General features: G+C 42.6%; 1 protein-coding gene across 2 annotated transcripts in view; it reads right to left on the reverse strand.

Moving 5' to 3' along the window:
* wscd2 (WSC domain containing 2) overlaps positions 1 to 19049 on the reverse strand; it is a 50961-nt gene that overhangs the window by 28465 nt on the left and 3447 nt on the right. The window contains exons 2-3 of one of the 2 annotated variants that reach the window (XM_030104619.1): positions 8220 to 8226; positions 7267 to 7345 (exon numbers count right to left, since the gene is read on the reverse strand). The gene's annotated coding sequence lies outside the window, so the exon portion shown is untranslated. Of the gene's footprint in view, positions 1 to 7266; positions 7751 to 8219; positions 8227 to 19049 lie in introns of those variants that run through there. The other variant, XM_030104618.1, reaches the window with a different exon arrangement.

Consider the following 19049-nt stretch of genomic DNA (forward strand, 5'->3'; position numbering starts at 1 on the left):
ATGCGCACGTGCACGTGTGTCAAAGTGGTAGGAAATGGGCGAAGTGTCGGGGGATTCAGGCTTTCTGACAGCTGCCTGCTTTGGACTCGCAGGAAGGAACGAGCGTCGGTGCAAGAGCCTCTCCTAGGATGAATAAAATATGACGAGCACATACAGTAGCGCTTCACTGTTCCTCTGATGCAACATGAAACAACATCTCTGAAGCCAAGACGAAAGAGGAGGACTGCGTGTGTTTACAACTCTATGGGTGTCTGTGTATCTGCGTGTGTGTGTGTGTGTGTGTGTGTGTGTGTGTGTGTGTGTGTGTGTGTGTGTGTGTTATACAGAAGCACAAACTTTTGAGGAAGCAGCAAGAAGACAGCCAAGTGCTCAATTATTGTTTTTCCAACAACAGAAAAATAAAAAAAATATGCACTGGTTGAAGATCTTTGAATGATTACTTCAATTCAACCCTAAAACGATACTGTATAGTCACACCTTCCAATTCCTGCAGAGCGGTGTTGATATAGGTGCTATAGTTATAAATTCCTGCCTCTGGAAATTAGAGGGACTCTGTCTGCAGAGGAAAACCCCCAAAACAAACTTGTTTCCAAAAAAAAATGCTTCCCATAAATCCACAGGAGAAAAACTTTCTCAAAAGCCTTCCTGTGCTTTCTTAAAGGTGAAATATCATCAAATAAGTGCATGAAAGCGTCGATTGAAAAGGCTGAGAGCAGCTAAAAGTGTGGGTAAATAATGCAGCTTGTGTTTTGGGCTCAGACTAACGGTGCAGTCACTTCTTGTTTGAGTTGCCGGTTCACTGAGGAGAGGATCTGAACCAGAAGTCACCCAGGCGCCGCGTCGGAGCCGGAGCTGAGTCATCCTGCCCCTGAGCAACCTGGGAAAGACATCTGCATCGTCACCGGGGGAACGGCGGCGATGAGGGTTGACACGGCGTGGCAAGGGCCTCGTGGCCGACCAGGCGTAGTTCATTTGCCGCGTGTGATAGTTCCCAACATCGCGACCGACCTGAGCAGCGCCGCTGACAGACGGATAACACGAGCGCTGACACGGGGAGCTCGTGCGTGTGCGCTCTGCCGGCTGCCAGATTCAGACACGCAGCTGATAAAGGGATAAACTTAGACACTTATCCTGCGTGCCGCTGGAAATTAATAGAACAACATGGGCGGCTGGGTGTAAGAATAATAAGCCTCCACTTCAGGTGTGCGCAAATAAGGTGCCGCTTGGCTGCAGCCTGGTATGAAATCCCAGTAGGTGCAATTACCAAGCGCCAAACTATCATGAGGATGTACGACTTAAACTTTAATAACCCAGACCCTGCAGGAAATATGCAAAAACAGTTTATCGGTTAAAGCAACTTTTATTCCGGCATGACCCAGGAACAGGAGAGCGCACGTGAAGTGGCAGAGTGGATAATTTCACAGCAGCCTGACAAATTTTTCTGGAAAGTGTGACAGGCCAATTAGGGCCCAGCAGGCTGAAAGGAGATCTGAAGCCTGTGCTGAAACGGACTGCCCAGGCTGACAGGCGCACAGGGGGCTCCGCTCCTCCAGGTTCTTTATCGCGCCGGGGCTCCCACTGCTTTACCGCAGTATTGTTGGGACAGGCCTTTTTCAAATTCTCCTGACAACCTCTTTAAAAAAAAAACGGAAGCCCGGATGTGTTTTCACAGACGGAGTAATGTCACTCGGCGCATTGTTCCTCAAGCTGTGGAAACTCCAAAGCACTGATCGCTAATATCAACATCTTGGAAACAAATGAGGTTGTTATCTTCATTTTCACATTCATGCTATATAAATACCTTCAATGTGGAAACTCATTTGGGAGTATAAATGGAGCTTAAGTCCAAGGTCAAGAACATTACCCGAGGATAAATACTTCGCTGTGGAGCACAGGCAGACCATTTTATCCCCTGGTTCCTAAAACTGGAGGTGGTAAACTACATTTCTCCCTTTAAAGGCTGCGCGGTTGCCAGGTTGAACCTCCGTCGGTGCGGCACGGAAAACAGAGCCCTGCAGTTTAACACCAACAAAGGGCCTTTCTGTGAAGCATGGATTAGGTTGAAGAAAGAACAAGAGGGTCTGCGACTTGAGGTGAGCAATTACAGTGATGATGTGTTAATCTCGCCGCCTGGCTCCGTCTCAAGGTTAGGGCCACGGGCCGCAGAAAATGTGTCTTTTGTGTTTGCCCGTTTTCTCTTTATCGTCTCCTCCTCGTCTGCTTTCATTCTCCCAGCTGCTTTGACACACTTCCCTCCTCTTTTTTCCTCCTCTCGCACACGTTTTGATGTGGAGCCTCCCGCCTCCCCTGAGCGGCTGCCGTTCAGACGGTTGTGAGTCAGCCTGACGGCGCGGACGCAAGCGGAGGGAGAGCGGGTCAGACGGAGGGGAGACTCGGCCGGGACGCCGACTGACCTCCAAAATAATGGAGGATGTTTAATCAAGCCAGTTTGGGCGAGATATAATCAAATAGGAGAGATTTTGTTTTTCTCCAGACTACAAAGGCAGAATTCTGTGATTCAAAATTTATAACATCAACTTAGATTTGAGGCTGAATGTTTTGTGTGTCTGTTTCGATCAGTGAAGTGGCACTTCGCAGCCCGGTCGGTTCGGACTTACATAATGCATGTGTCTGGAACTGGATTCTGCTGCAAAGAAGCTAATGTTTAGAAAACATAATCCATTCTAACAAAATTTTAACTGAAAGAATGGGCTTCAGTGACCACTGCAAGCAATACAATAGGGTTGTAATCTCCTTCAATTATGTTAGGTTGTTAAAATAATGATTATAAATGTGTCTATAGGGATAAAAATTACAAAATCATCATCATCTAATTCTATCTTTGAACTTCAGAACATAAAATGTCACCACTTCATCACATTATCTCCTTAAATATTTGTCTGAAATTAGTGAGGAAATTCCTGAGGCAACAAAAACATGTTTTTTGAGGCCACGGCGACTTTTGACCTTTCGCTGCCACATCTGAATCAACTCCTCTCAAGTTTCACTGAGAGCTTGTGACAAACGCAGAGGAATTCCCTGAGGGCGCCGCGGAGATGTTCTGTTTTCTTGTACGGGGCGTACTAATGTTCAACAAGAACATGTAAATGCATAAACATGGGAGACGCAGCAGCCGAATTACAACACGGTACATGGTGGAAAAGACATGACATGCGCATAAACTAATGTGATCAGTGAAGGAAGAAAAATGATGTGGAAGCAAATCTTTCCACATTCAAGTGACTGTGAGACCAGAGTCACTGTCACTCTGATGATGGATCAAACGAAAGACACAATAAATAATAGAAATGCACTAATGCCACTTTTTCATTGACTAAGCACAGCGGCAAGTACTTACAATACTTGAAAACTGAATCAGTACTTATTTTGATGAGACTGTTAATTTCCTGATTGTAACAAAATGTCTTAAACATTCACCTTATTTTTCTCATTTTTCCTAGAACAGGACAATTTAAACGGTACCATTTTAAACAGTGTTTTTCTTACAACTGAAAATGCATCCGATTGAAACACATTCAGTTCAACACACTGTGTCGCTGCGGTCGTTATCTTGCATTTGTTCCATTGCATAACTGCAGTTTCTGTCAGCGGCGCCTTCAAAGGGAAGCAGATGTTGGTTTCATTCATTTTTGTCCTATTTCTTATATTGTTTTTGTACTTTTGCACCTCTGACTTCTGGCCTGTTATCACACTATATGACGTAAGCTTTAATTATTGAAGTGAAACATGCATAAATCCATTGTCAACGCAGGAGGTTGTCGTTTGAAAATAAACAGATTTACGAATCGTGTAGGAACTTCCTGTCTTATTTAGCATCCAGACCAAACCCTGAAGCAGAGCGCCGAGTCGCTACTGGGGCATATGCCTCACACCATGCCTCTGAGAGACAGACACACTTCATATTAATCCTGTCTGGATTAAACGTATCCTCAGCAGGGTGTCCTTGTCTGAAAGAAAAGCCAAAAAACAGCAAGTCTGTGTTCAAAAATATTATTGCATTTAGATGATATTCAGTCACTGGGAGAATTTCTCACTGCGCCATTACTTGTAATAAAAATCAAAGGGTAATTAGAAAACGCCAATGAAATTTACACAGCAAACAAAATTGGAATCTGGTATTTAGCTGTGTTATCTGAATTCAATTGTGGGATTAATGGTTTTCTATGTCTGGTTGTATTCACCCACTTCAATCTGAGACTAAATAAATTAACATTGGTGATAAAATCTATCAAAATCCCTGGACTTCAGTAACAGTTTTGAGCTTGGCTCCTCCGTCGTGTGATGTTTCCCTCCCAGCGTTTTCTTACCACCTGTCTCGGCAGCCATTATCTGGATCCATCTTACGGAAGCCGTCTGCGGTTGTGAATAATCCTGCAATAAGCTGAAAATCTGACTGAGATACGCATTTAACAAAGCTGACCCGCTCCTCGGATCTGTGCAAAGGTCAGCAAGGATTTTCTTTCAAGAAGTAATAAATGGTATCGTGAAAAAATAATGAATCTAAGCATGACTTCAGAATTTGGTTCACTCCAGCAAAAAGTAGAATTTAGTGTATTCTGCTTTTGGAACATGAGACACTATAAATGGTAACTTTCAACACAGCTTTGGCAAAGATGGCGAAGTATCTCTACTTTGCTATTTCCGCTGGCGCCTTAATGAGGGTCCTTGACATCCTTTCTTGACGGTGATACAGCAGGAACGAGCGCGTCGTCCAGCCTACATGCAGCTCGCGCCGCGCCGCTGTCGTTTCGCTGTCATAGCTCGCACAGGCGTGCAAAACTGAAATTCTTGTCAGTTCCTGTGACGATCTTCAAAGCTCGCAGCCATTGGATGTGATCCACGGCACGTCCCCGAGAGGTCGCTGAGAGGATGAAGAAATAAGCTCTGGAGGAATTCAAAGCCTTCTCGCTCCGCCGCCGGCCACCCAGTCGTTACACAAATAATATCTGAGCAACTTTCGGGACCTCCACTGCAACCACGGCTAAGCTTGTGTGTGAAAATGTCAAATTAAATTCAGTATTAAGATAAATATGTGTGTACATATGGTTTAATCTCAGCAAAGCAGTCATTTCTAGGTTCCACTTAAATGCCACGGGGCCTCTGGTGCACCGACTTTGACCCCGATTATTCAGCACATCAGCCGCGGCGCTGGAGAACGCATTCTCTATTTCACAAGTGCACAAATTTGAATTTCGGCTGCTGGCATGTTTCCCTGATGTCGGTTCACTTCTGCCCCGGGGGAAGAACTGAGTTCACGGGACAAATCCGCCGCTGTTCGCAACAATAAAATCTACTTGATTTTATTTCTTAAATGACCATTCCCATGTTTCTGCCCAAAACAAGGACAACCAAAATACTATTTTAATATGCCTCAGACCAGCATTAGTAGTGACTGTAGCTAGAATTAAAAGAGGAGGGGAAGGGGGAGGTGTTATTGTACAATGATGATCATGATATTGATCAATTCAGCTTGGTCTAGATTCACTTCTATGAACTAAGTGCCGTGCTCGACCTGCCATAACAAGAGGTCTGACACGCTGGATCCTTTTTATTTACTGTCACGAGTGCTGAAATAGCAAGAACATTGTAATTAGAGCCCTTCATCAATTGATTTTAGCAGCATCGTGATCAATCTTGAGGAGAACCTTGGCCTTCCACTTCCAACGCCGTACAATGAGCAGCTGGTTCGATACAATGATCTACAGGACAACAAGGTCATCAGAAAGAAGAGAAACGGGGCAGATGAGCCACTCATTTCAAATCATTTCTAAAGAGTCATTAATAGTTGCCAAGTGGGGCTAATTCTGAAAGCGTTTATCGTAAGACAAGTTTTTCATTTCTGTCATTTTATATAATTTAAGAGCACAGAATATGAACTTTATGAAAAATTTTCTGAAATTCTTTCGTCTGCTGAAACTACGTCAAAACCTTGAAATTCTACATTTAAAATGGTACAAAAGACAGAAAAAGCAGCAAATTCACTCAGTGAAGAAGTAGAAATCGTAATATATTTGGTGAGTTTGCTTGGAAGAAAATAACATAAAGCAAAACTGCCAAGACAACCCTCAGTCAGAAAATCGCATTTTCTTCACAAACAAATGAAAATAAACAAGTTTAGAGGGCAGACAAGGGGAAATCTGACAATGCAACACAACATAAGCAGATCTGTGACCAAAAACTTAAGAAACAAGTGAACACAGAGAGGTTAGGCAATGTCTGTTTTCAGAGTCTGACTCACACCTCTGGGTAAAAATTAGCAGGTGTGCTCGAAAGAAAAACCATCATCTTCACACTTTGGGGCAAATGTGGAGGGCGAGGCTGAGCGTGCAGGGCCACCCAGCATGCACCTGCTCACAGCCTAATGCATGGGATGCTTACTGGTCACCGAGCGAAGCACGGCACATCTGTCACACCAGCGGAAAGGTATTAAAAGAGGAAACGCAAACAGGATGTTCTCTTCAGGAGACGAAGCATGATGGTGGTTTGTCTATGGTGGTTTGTCTAAATAGAAAGCAGACTTTTTGTAATCCAGTGTTCTACTTGTACTGCTTTTAATTGAATTGGATTGTTTTCACCTCCTGAGACCCTGAACACAACATATGAGGACAGTGATTTCTGAGAGAACTATTTACTGTGGAAAGGTAACATTTGGTTTTAATAGTAATTGGGCCTTTTTGAACTCATACAGACAGGATTTATTTTTAATGTTCTGAAAGCTCGACTGTCCATATATGAGGAAATCATCTTTTGCAAGAACAAAGTTTGGTTATTATACTTAATAGCTCCGACTTAACCCAAACAGCCAGGAGACATAAAAAAAAGCACACCAGACAAGGGTCTTAGGAGGCATTGTATTTGTGTTATTGAGCCTGCTCTTCTTTGATGGGAAGCTCTTTGTAACTTTCCTTTGAAAGTGCTCTTATTCAAGTTATAATTAAGATAGTTTTGTGATCTGTAATAACTCCAGATGTAGTCTTATCAAAGTACACGACACGTTATTAGTGTCTAACAAGTAACGGCTTCGTCTTTCAATCAGCGTTTGTTCAAAATGACACACACGTGAGAAAAATGAGGGAAAACTCACTTTTGGCTTGATGTTTTGTCTAAATCACAGACAGAAACCAGACAGATCCATGTGAGTGAAGCTCCACGGAGATTTCATGACTTCTGCAAACACTGATTTAACCAGCCAGCTGCACAGCTTCTATCAAACAGGATATGAAATGTAGGTGGTTTTCTTCTTACCTCAAACATGAGTCAGGAGAAGGCTTCAGCTCTGATGTTGCAGTTAACTCAGCTGAAGATGGTCCGTCTTCTCTGCGATCTGCAGCCGCCGCGCTCTCTCTGCACAGCACTTTCCGCTGCGCCTCCACAGATAATTAACATTATTTTCCCAATCTCATTAGCTCGTGCGGTCTCTCTCCCGGCGCTGCTCAATAGTCTACTGTACCGCAGATGAACCGCTACACGCTCCGAGCTCCTCACTCGGAGAGGGGAGGGAGTAATGTTAATGGCCTGACGGGCGCTCCGGTACGCACCAGTCCCGCGGACACGGCTCCCCGCTCGGTTTCCGCGGCTCCGGTCATCCGCTCGCGGTCAGAACGTGGGCTGCGACGCGTCCGGCCGGCCGACCCGTGTTTTCTGTCGCCTATCCGATGAGGAGGAAGACTGTTTGCCCGCTGCGGAGAGGCAGCGCCGCACCGTGCGCCCTGCGCTCCCACACGGACCAACAGCACTGCCTGCTGTACTTAAAGAGACACGGCAGCGCGCGCGCGCGCAGGGAGGCGCAGCGAGCCCCGCGCTCCGCGCCGCTTCCCGGGCCACGCAGGTGAGGCTCGGCGCGGTGACACGCTCCCTGGAGGTGGGCCCGTTGAAATGTAATTTTTGTGCGAGAAACGGTGTCCCAAGTCACGTGCGTGGATGGTTTTTTGCGCGTGCAAGCCTTCTGCCTGTCGGGTCCACTCTCATTAAAATCACCACGCCGCGCGCACAGACGACGCTCCCCTCACAGGGAAAAGTTACACTTATGCGTTGAAAATATGCTTTCAGATGAGGGATGTGTTCCAGGAGGCTGAAGCCTTCACCTCGTCAACTTTCCGGACTCTTAGGTGCAGCTCAAAGTCAGATTGGAACTTTATTCAACTCAAACAGCGAAACTTTAATCTTTTTCAGATCGGATTTATTACGCACGAAAAAACTTGAAGCCTTAAAATATGTGATAGTTTAATCTTCTGAGTCATAAAAATGCAAAACACAGTATCTCCAACCTCAATATGAAACGTTGAAAAGTTTATATACTATTAAAAATAACTATATCGACTGTGTATCAGTATCAGTATTTACTCACGCGATGTATTTCACTCATTCACTCAGACTTCACTGCACTCTTATTCCTTATTTTTGTTTCTACAACTTTAGTATTTTGCTTGACTATTTCAACGTCAATATACTTTTACCCCACAACAAGAATATCTTCCCTTAGTCCCAAATCCCAGATGGGATCCTTTTATGATGCCAAGTTGGATGAAGCAGGAAAGAATATTAATGTATTTTGCTGTTATAATTTCCCCAAATTGGAGACAATTAACCAAATCTACAACATATAATTTCGGGGTTGTGCAAATGAAATGTCAGTGCACAAGCAGAAATCAAAGGGGAGAATGATTTCAGTAATGAAGACAGGAATGCTAATGTTTTCAACACTGTAATGTATTACTGTTAATGGCTGTTGGGAACCGTGGGGAATAAGATGAGAACACCTCTAGCTCTGGCCTAATAAATTTATTTGGAAATTTCTAAGTCTTTATATTTCACCTATTGTCATAAATTCTTCTATTGTCATAGGTTCCTTCATATTCCATCCATCCATCCTTGTGTCCATCCATCCATCCATCCATCCATCCATTTCTGTATGAATGCAACAACAGTCACGTTTCAATTCATTTTCTCCTGCAGTTTTTTTTTTTTTTTGCACACAGATTTTAATCCTTTACGCATCGACCCGCTGCCACCCGGCCACCTCCAGATGTTCAGCTGTGTCCGTCCCTGCCACACGCAGGATTTCCAGTCAGTACGAAGTGATCATCCGTTCTGTTTAACTGCAAATCTGCTTGGGTGTAAACTGTGCTCTTCAATCAGTTTTATCGTTCTGTCCCCGACAGTCACTGCTGTTAAATCAATGGCTTAAAGCAATTGCATTACACAGATCTTTAGGGGCGTGCGCACAATGGAAATTCACACGGAATCGCAGACCTCATGCAATATAAGACAGCCACATACAGAGGGTTTGACGTCAGTATGGTTCTTATATTAATATCGGGAAGTGCTGCACTAAAAGATGAGGCGTTAATTAAAGATCATTGCAGGATTGTCTCACTTGTGTTGGTTGGTCAAGCCGTGCGACGGCCCATCTGGCTCCCACACCCGCTGCGCTGGTAAGCCACACAGTTTTTATGAGTTCAGTGCCAGTCTCTCCTTAAGGGATAGTGTGCTGACACAACAGAGATGACTCTGCATATTTCGGCAGCATCAATTCATGGGTTGGTTGTTGTCTGCGCTGTGCTGTCGCCCATAGCGCTGTCACCTACAATTACTCTCCTCTAACATGGTGACTCAGCAACGAACTTCAACTTAGAGGGGCACTTTTGAAATCACCAGTGTGCAGAGTTGATATTATTCAAACTGAATCACCCTGACAGGGTGGGACAGTGGCCAAACAACTTTTAAATTCTCGCCCTGACGTCTGAGGAGGGAGAGTGGACTTTTGCAGGCTTGTTTTGATAAACTGCTGGAAAAAAATATATTGCGGATCAATGCAAAACACTTTCCTTATTTTTTCATTCAAGGATATGCACAGTGGCACTGAAGGTCAGGAGTGAAGAATGGGTTTTGTGGCACCAGAGATAAACCTCCCGGCAAGGCAGCATGCCATCAAACCCTCATACATCTGCATCACAAGGCAGGGGCCACTGCATTGTGTGCATTGTAGATCAACTCACATGTGACCATGACGAGCTTATCGCTCCCTCCGCTGTAAAAAAATAAATAAATTAGAAGTAAATAGACAATAATGGGCTCATTGTGTAAAATCTGCGCTCCCTCATGGGATACGTTGGCCGACGACTAAAAGGGGAAAGAGAATTCTCAGATCGCGACCATCTTCTGATGGTCCTGTTTCATGTCACCATCTGACAAATGGGTGTTTTGCGCCCAGATAGCTCACAGTCCCACAAATAACCCAGCCTCTGGGAAATCGTTCCTTTTGATCCCCCCATGTTTCACTGGAATATTTATACATGCCGAACAGAGAGCACATATCTCAACCAAGAGACCAGACTTTAAGAGAAAATTTTATATAATCAGAAGCCCACATATCAACTCTTTGTATTTCACCCATAACAGATCAGTCTCGCTCGCCGTGCTGTGAACAGAGCCTTGTTATTAATCTGCTAGATACAGTGAGGAACGAGCTTGGACATTGTGAACTTCTGTTCGATATCAGGTCAGTACCAATAAGTCACGTCTTTGCAATGTGACAAGCGGGAAAAGAAAGATGTTCGTCTTATTTGTTAGCAGACAAGAAAAGCAGATCCTGTCAGAATCCAGCATCTGCCTCCTCTTCACTGTTGATGCTCCAGTTTCAGATTTCTTAATAGAAACCAAACCCTCATAAAGCAAGTCAAATCCCCACAGCTACAAAAAGCTATTGTCACACAGGCATTGTGATGGACTGAAGTCATGTTTTGAACTTCTAAGTCTCTATTAACTTTCTGAACACATTGGAAACACGTGTTGAATAAGCACTTGAATGAATGCCAGTGTTGCCTCCTGCTTTGTGGCAACAAAGAAATGTCAACACTAACTTTAGCTCAGAAAAAAAACAAAAAAACATTTGTGTTATATTTCATATTTTCACACAGTTGCAGCTGAGAGGCAACGGGAGTAGGTGATGAGGAGGTAAGTTGGTTTTCTGTTTTGTTCATTTATTTAATCATGCATTCATTTATTTATAGGCAACTACAGACTTGAAAGAATATTTAATATTCTCTTTATTATGATGAACTGCATTCATGGTGACTGATAGGGAAATCTGTGTGAGCTGTTTGGTTTAACACATCCACAGTAATCTAGTGTTTCTCACCTCTCCAGTGTGGTTCTGCTGCTTGAAACCTTTAAAAGGGGTGAGCTGTGAGTGAGAGCAGACACACACCGACGGATGGCTTCACGAGGCAGCGAGCAACGTCTAGGAAAAAGATGAGAAACAGCGGTGAGGTTTGGCTCCAAAGATCCAGAGAATTAGCAGATACAACTCAGTTCACAGACCATCTGATGCAGGATCAGCAAGTACCAGAACAGAGGGAGAGTAAAACCATTCGGAGGCTCAGAAAATAAGGCTGCTAGGATTACCTGCTACCAAAAAAAAAAAAAAAAAAAAAAAAAACATGCAACAGAAAATGGCAGCCTGCGGGTTATTTTGAGTCTGAATTCACCCTGCGTGGATCTGATGGTGAAACCAGGGAATCCAACGGTGAACACACAGAACACCGACATGGACAAGCCAAAGCAAGAGGCTGTTGATTTTGCATTTTTGTTGAAGAGCTTGTGTCCTCGTCAGACACCAGAGAGGAGGAAATGTCCGTCCGTTCATCATCTGTACCGCTTTATTCAACTTGGAACTGATTCCAGCTGACTCTGGGCGAAGGCATTGTACACCCCAGACACGTCACAGCCCCATTGCTGGGCCTGTTGACGCTGCAGTGCGGACTCAAAGCTTCACTGGCTTTAATATTGTGGCACCCATCACCACACCTCAAACAGTCAAAAGGTTTGTCAAGCTGGACGGATCAGTACACACACTGACATCGATCCATACGAATGATTTTCTAGTCGGTCTCAAATTTACATCTCTGCGGGGGAAACATGCAAATTCTGCAAAGAAAAAACCCAACTGCACTGAAACCCAGAGGCACAGCTTTTGTAGTGTGTGTGTATATGTGTGTGTGTGTGGAGGATTTCTGGTAAGTGTTTATCTACTGAAGCATGAACTTTACTTCTATATCAGCGACCTTTTTTCCCACTTTAAGCTTGTATCTGCTGTAAGCTCGTGTAAGAGCAGATGGAGTTCGGTACCATCATCACTATAGATTTTCTTTTCTTTTGCTCCCATTCAGATGAATTATTGTGTATTGTGCTTGTATGCCAATCTGCTGCTAATCAGTTGGCATGTTTATCGATCTTCACAGAGATTTATTATCCGCCTCGTGGCCACTCAACCATAGAAACTGTCTGTGATCCGTACTGGGAGCAACTTGAAATCTCCTGCGACACTTTTTTTTTTTTTTCCTTTTTCTTTTTCTAAAGATATTGATCCAGGAAGTTCAGTATTTTCTGCACAATAGTAACCTGATTCCCACTGATGACAATCACACTTCCTCCCTGGAATATTTCCCACTGTCTGGACACAGAAATAACACAATCGATAGGACTAGTTGCTTTGCACTCTATTTGACCTTTAAACCAATAAACACTTGCCTCCCAGTTCAGCAGTCATTTTTTTTAGTTTGTTGTTATTACATAAACAAATGTTCTTGCTTCATGTTGCATGTAATTGATTTTTCGATGTGTTTTCCTTTGTGCTAAATATATTCAAAAAGTATTTCAGCAATTCAAAGACATCACTGAATGTTTTGCGGCAGCAGCAGAATTTAAATCACCTTATATTTAAAGTAAATTGTTAAAGTTCTATTTAAAATTTTGTGAACACACATAAAGCTCATAAGCCTCTCAAGCACTCATTCTGAAGCACTACCAAAATCCATAAATTTATTTTTCTCTTCTCTTCCATTTGACAGAAAGAAGGGTATTACTGAATATCATTATTGTTCTTACCTTGCAGGGTTGAAGAAACAGAGCAGAAAAAGAAAAAGAAAAAGTCTTAAAATGTCGCTACAGCTCCAAGGTTGAGAGTGTGATATTCATAAAGTTGAATTGGAAAGCATTTGCACTGGTAAGCATCTTTTTATGTGCTGAATGAGGGAAAATTTCTGTTGCGGCTAGCAGCCACTGGCTAATGACTGCTAGCGCCGCGGTTTGAAGGATTTATTTTAATATAAGCTAACGTTTACGTGTCCGTCTCATCACATTACCAAGTAATAAGGAGGATTTCAACATAAAAACATAAGTAGACTCAGTGAAACCCCTCAGAATTTGTTATGTGGTGAAGCAAATAGCGTCAAAAAGAATTCAGTGGAAAAACTTCCATAGTTCCCTTCTTCCTTGTAATCTGACCGGCCACCCAGCATGCCTGTGCTGTGAAATATTGAAAAGTACAGGTAGATATATACTCCACAAAATAGAGAAATATCTTTGTTTTCTCAGTGTAGTGAGGACAAGAACTACATGTGTACAATATTCTGTACGTCCTGAGAGACTCCAGAACAGAACTTCAGCTATTCACAGCACACTTCATGATACGCTCAACGATTAGACCAGATGATGTATCAAGAACAGGCAGCAAAAACTCCCAAACTAGGGCTTTGAATAATAGAGAGAGAGAGAGAAAGAAACAGTGTGTTTATCCCATGATCACATTACATCCACCCATCTTTAACACCACTATTATTCCACGCTTGTTACGCGTGATACCGCTGTTGTTTTTTCCTGAATACTGATATGATACTGATACTATCGGGGTAATCATATGCGAGCCCGACACTATGCGGTGAGATAAAGCAAGCGAAGATGTTTTCTTTCCAATTATGTCTCCCAAAAAAGATACTGAGACAACTTAGCAACATTTTTTTCCCCCTCTGAACTGTGGTGTTCATGCTGAGACAATAAGTATGGCTGAGAAATTCAAATTCAACTCAGTGGAATACAATGAAAAATGCATGAATAGTTTTATTTTGAAGCAGTGAAATAACTCCAGTGAAAATCAAAACAAACAGTTCTGTGAACATCACTGCTGGCTCCCATGCCTCCATGAGGATTTGCTGTCTATCAAGTAAATCATTAAAGATAAGTCCATGAGATCTGTGCACCTTTAAAATATAACGAGACATGATCAGCATGTTAACATTTCAACAGTCTTTCTTTAGTAATTATATGATAATATTTCAGAAATCTGACTCAAAATCTCTAAATAAATTGTGGCAGACGTGATTGAACAGTAACACGCATGGAAATAAGGGTCACAAACCTACCCACCAATACATGTTTATGTAAAATACAATATAAATATCAATATTTGAACATGACTATTGATCCAAAAATGGACAAGCATATTATGGGAAATAATCAATATTGTGATATTGATCTGCACATCACAAATGAGCACAAATCTTGACAACAAACAACAAACGACAGAGAAGAAAACATGAAACACAGGAAAGTCAAATATAAAAAATACAATAAGTCAAATAATGAATCAACAGACTGCAAACTCGAGCTCCTTTGCAGAATGATTTCTGTTTTTAAGGTGATGTGTGTGGCGGGGACACGCAGCTGTGAATCAGATAACACTGACGGCGGAGCAAATCAGCGGTAAGTTATCCGCCACCCGCGGCCCGATCTTGGAAAAATGTCCTTCAGAGGATAATGTTTCACTTTTAGACTTTGAGCAGGTTTCAGGGCCTGAATATATGTTCACTTTTTCTTTACTAAAGAAGCAGTTTTGTCTATTTCAGTGAAGAATATGTATCCCTTTGCTGCCTCTGCTTGTTACTATTGTCCTATTGCTTCTGTCGGGTTATTTATAGTGTCCATAAAACATACTGTGACAGATTGGAAGGTAATACCCACCATCGGTTGCACATATTCTGACTGTGTGTACAGTCTGTTCTGAGAGCTGCGCTCTGTCCCTCCTGTGAAAGATGTGTGTTTTCAACACTGGCCTCATATGCAGCGCTGTGAAACCTGATTAGGCGTCGCTCCGCCTGCATACGGCAGCGGCATGACATACTGGGTTGTACTATAACGAATGGCGATGAAATGTCCTGAGGTAGAGTTAATATGCTGCTGGACGCCGGCCGCGAGAGAAAGTCGGCTCTGGCCAGTCTGTTTCTCATAAAGTGTGAGAGGAGGGAGCAGGTGGAGCAGGATTTAGTGAGGTAGCAGTAGTCATCTATTAAACCCAGCGATGGCTGCTGGCATTAATAATTCAACAGTCTCGGAAAAAAAAAAAAAAAAACTATCAAAAAATAGATCTTGCATTATTTAAAGGACATACTGAAGTCATTAGAAATATGAATTAAGAATGAAATTATCTTAAGCGTTCAACTTAAATCCTGGCAGGAGAACTCCAGCCATCAGCGGACGAGTTTGGCTTTACTGTAGATTTTCTACACCTCAAAAACGGTTCTGCTCGGAGGGCTGAGGTGGAAAAATCAACCCCACACTGTAATTGCTATTCAGGAGGCATCTCAATGTCGCTGCTGCAGCATGGGGTAGTATTACTGAAGACCCACATCTTTCAGTCACCATAAAAAAATAATGATTCTTTTGCCGAGTTTCATTTGATCCTTTTACCTCTGCAGCCTGTCGTAGCTCATTAGGCACATGTGAAACACTGTGGTCGCCGGCTCATTTCTTATTTCACACACAGACAGAGCAATCACACTATAGAAAAAAAAAGGGGAGAAAAAAACTCCCCTCATGCTGAGTTTTTGATTACAGGACTATTTGCAATAATTTCTAAGTGGTCACCAACTATTTGGTGGCATTAAGTAACTGCAGTAATCAACGCTTCTCTGCAGGGTCTAATTTCACATTCAAGCTGATGTTATGCAGATGCTAAAAACCACAATTGTGCCACATAAGCTGCTTCCTGTAAGCAGCGCGCTACAATCACAGCTCTCTCGGTTTGAACACCACGGCATTAGAAAAATGAGGCAGAGCTGCAGACATCTAGAAAATGACTATACCCTTTCAAGTGGCTTCGTTACGGTCCTTCAAATCTGCCAAACTGTCGGAGAGCTCCACCTCTTTTCTTATGTCTGCACTGACTCTTGTCTTGTATTATTAATGACTACAGTGTGCATGGCTGACAATGAAGACAAAGGGGACTTGTATGTGTGCTCGCAGTGAGTGGAAGAGGAAAGGCAGGCCACGGTCTTTTTAGTTGGGCTCTTTTCACGAGGAAATTGCAAGCTTGGAAAAAGTTGTTGTGGCATTGACTCCATTCTCTTCAAGTCATTTAAAAAAAATGATGATAGTCCAATGTTAAATGATTCTTCAAAATTGTAGGATTGCAAATAAATCCTTATACTGAATGCAATAACTGTAAAATAAAATCATACTTTTAATACATAATTCACAATATCTGAAAAAAGCATCACGTGTGCTGCAGACAGTCACTGCTGCATGAACATCCTTGTCTAGGAAATAAACTAAAACCAGCAAAATTCTAATGGAAAAACTAATTACAGTCATGCTTTTAGGAAGAAAACTGATATATAGATTTTTACACAACGCTGCCCTACACTGCATTAACCTACTTTACCCATGAGGATTTTCTTACAGAGCTCATTGAAGCGTTTTCTTTTTTTTCCTTTTTTTTTTTTTTGCTTTTGAATGCTGTGTAACATAAACCCAGTGTGGTAATTGAGGTTTGTGTGTCTTCAGGAAATTACCAGGTGTCAAATTGGTTATTGAGGCTGAGAACAGCAGCACTCTCCTGATAATTATACACCACTAAAGAATCACAGTCACCCACAACAGACCTGCCCAAACACATGGCTGCACACACACACACACACACACACACACACACACACACACACACACACACACACACAAACACACACACACACACGTAAATACACACAATGATATGAGGTGTGTAATTATCTTTTTTTCCTGCACTTTCTGGCAATGTTAGATGTTGCAGTGGTCAGGATCTTTCCCTCTTAGCGAAAACGTCCCAGTTTACATGTTTGTTGAGTTTTGTTCAATGGGGAGTTTCTATGTTTTCCAAATATGTGCAAGGGATTTTTTTGGTTTTTGGGTTTCCTCCAACAGTCCAAAAACACACACTGAAGTTTAATTAGAGAAATTAATTCCCCCTGTGTGTGTTTGTGCGAGTGTGTGTGACTGTCTCTTTGTGTTCGACCTGTAGTGGATTTGCAGTTTGTCTCCTGCCTTCACCCGCCGCCAGCTGGGATCGGCTCCGGCACCCAGCCATGCCAACGTGGATGAAGTGGTATAGAAGATGAATGGATAGATGGCAGGTGAATGTGGGCATTTTTGCTTTTTGTGCATTTGTTTTTGCTCTGTTTTGGTGTGTGTTTGCGACATATTGAGACTGAATGTCAGGTTTTACCGGCTGCTGTCAAATGGCAGCTCACTTTTGTCACCGCCATCCGTTCTGATCCTACCCACGAGAGCTGACCCACTTCACCAAGCAATTTGTCTCGGTGACATCCTGCGTCGCTTCCGTCTTTTTCTGCCACTGTCACCAAAAATAAGTTGAGATGACCTCGAAAAGGAAAGAAAGTTGATCTGTCTCTCAGTGGTGGTTTTGCGCTAATTCTCTAAAATCAATTGGGATCAGGAGGAACAAACACACCAGTGCTGAAGTGGTCCGGATCGTCTTTCGCTTGGCGCTCCTTAATATTCTCTCAGAGTCCTGCACAGATCCTGACCGGTCTCAGGGCACACTCAACTTCAATACTGCAAAGGCCTATTAGGGATATGGATTATCCTGCTCTGAACCGGGTTCTCTCTGCATCTTAATGCAGCTGATGAGGAGCTGTTCACCTTAAAATCACATTTGTATTGACCTTGTTCTGCTGGTCAACTTAAATGTTTTCATCGCAGGTGTTAAAGTTGAGCTAAGCAGAGTCAGTAATGAACACCTGAGCACAGTGTTCCCAGGGTTCTTTAAAAAAAAAAAAAAACATCCTGTCCTTATCCAGCTACATTGAGCCATATGTTTTGGTCATAGGTCTCTCAGCAGCTTTTGGGCACACATTTTCAAGGCTGTATCCCACATGCATGCTGTCAATTTTTTAACGCTGATGGCACGGAACCTAAATCTTTTGCATTGGAAGTCGGCAATTTACCAAGTGTAATACGTCAACAGTTTTCATCAAGCATGAGGCCTGTCGCACAAGAGGCTAAAGTCCAGCCCAGGGAACAACTGAGCAAATTGTAAAAATTACAGAAATGCTATCGACTTTTTAAGTTTGTTTAAAAGTAGAGAACAAAAAAAAAAAACACAACACAACGACCCCAACTCAGATATCGATGATGATGCCTTAAAGGTGCTGTAGGCAGGATTTTGCTAGTCAATGCTAATTTTTCTGTGTTTTCTTTGGATTAAATGTTAGAGTACCTATTGATAATCCTTTAGGAGTGTAGCATAATTGCACTACCGCGAGGGCGCAGCGTTTCCATCTGTCTCTGTTCTGAACTGAAAAGGAATCTCGACAGCTCCAGGTATCTTTGACCAATCAGAAGAGCCCCTGAGTCTCTAACCGTGATTGGTCGAGGGGCGTTCGTCGCACGTTCTTGTGGGAGGGGCTTAACTTGCGGAAGGGCGTGATGTCAGAGAAAACAGGACAGGATTGGCTGTGCTGGGTTTCAAATTGCCATCTTAGATGGGTCAAATCGCCATCTTACTTAGGTAGCCCTAAGCAAGATGGTGGAGATGCGGAATCCTGCCTACAGCACCTTTAAAGATGCCCAATGCAATGTTTATAAGGGGAGTTTTATGAATGTTTCTCTGTGTTTTTTCATCAGAGAGCATCATTAGAATTGTCTTTATGTTGAAATTGTAGCACTTTTTGGTACTAATTGTTTGGTTCTTACAAATACATAGACTTCTTTGTAAATAATAACTCTGAGACACAATAAGGAAAAACTTTAAAATTTAAAGGTTATTATGGCATCATTTTTACAGGTCCTGTAAAAATGTTTGCAGGGCCTCTGCACTAAATGTGTTTCAGATTCAGATTCAGAATATTTATTGTCATTGTCATCGAACAGCAAAATTGCGTTTGGAGCATCATACAACAGAATTGGTAACGTGC

This window comes from Salarias fasciatus, chromosome 12 (genome assembly GCF_902148845.1).
Source record: "Salarias fasciatus chromosome 12, fSalaFa1.1, whole genome shotgun sequence".
In the NCBI taxonomy this organism is placed as follows: Eukaryota; Metazoa; Chordata; class Actinopteri; order Blenniiformes; family Blenniidae; genus Salarias; species Salarias fasciatus.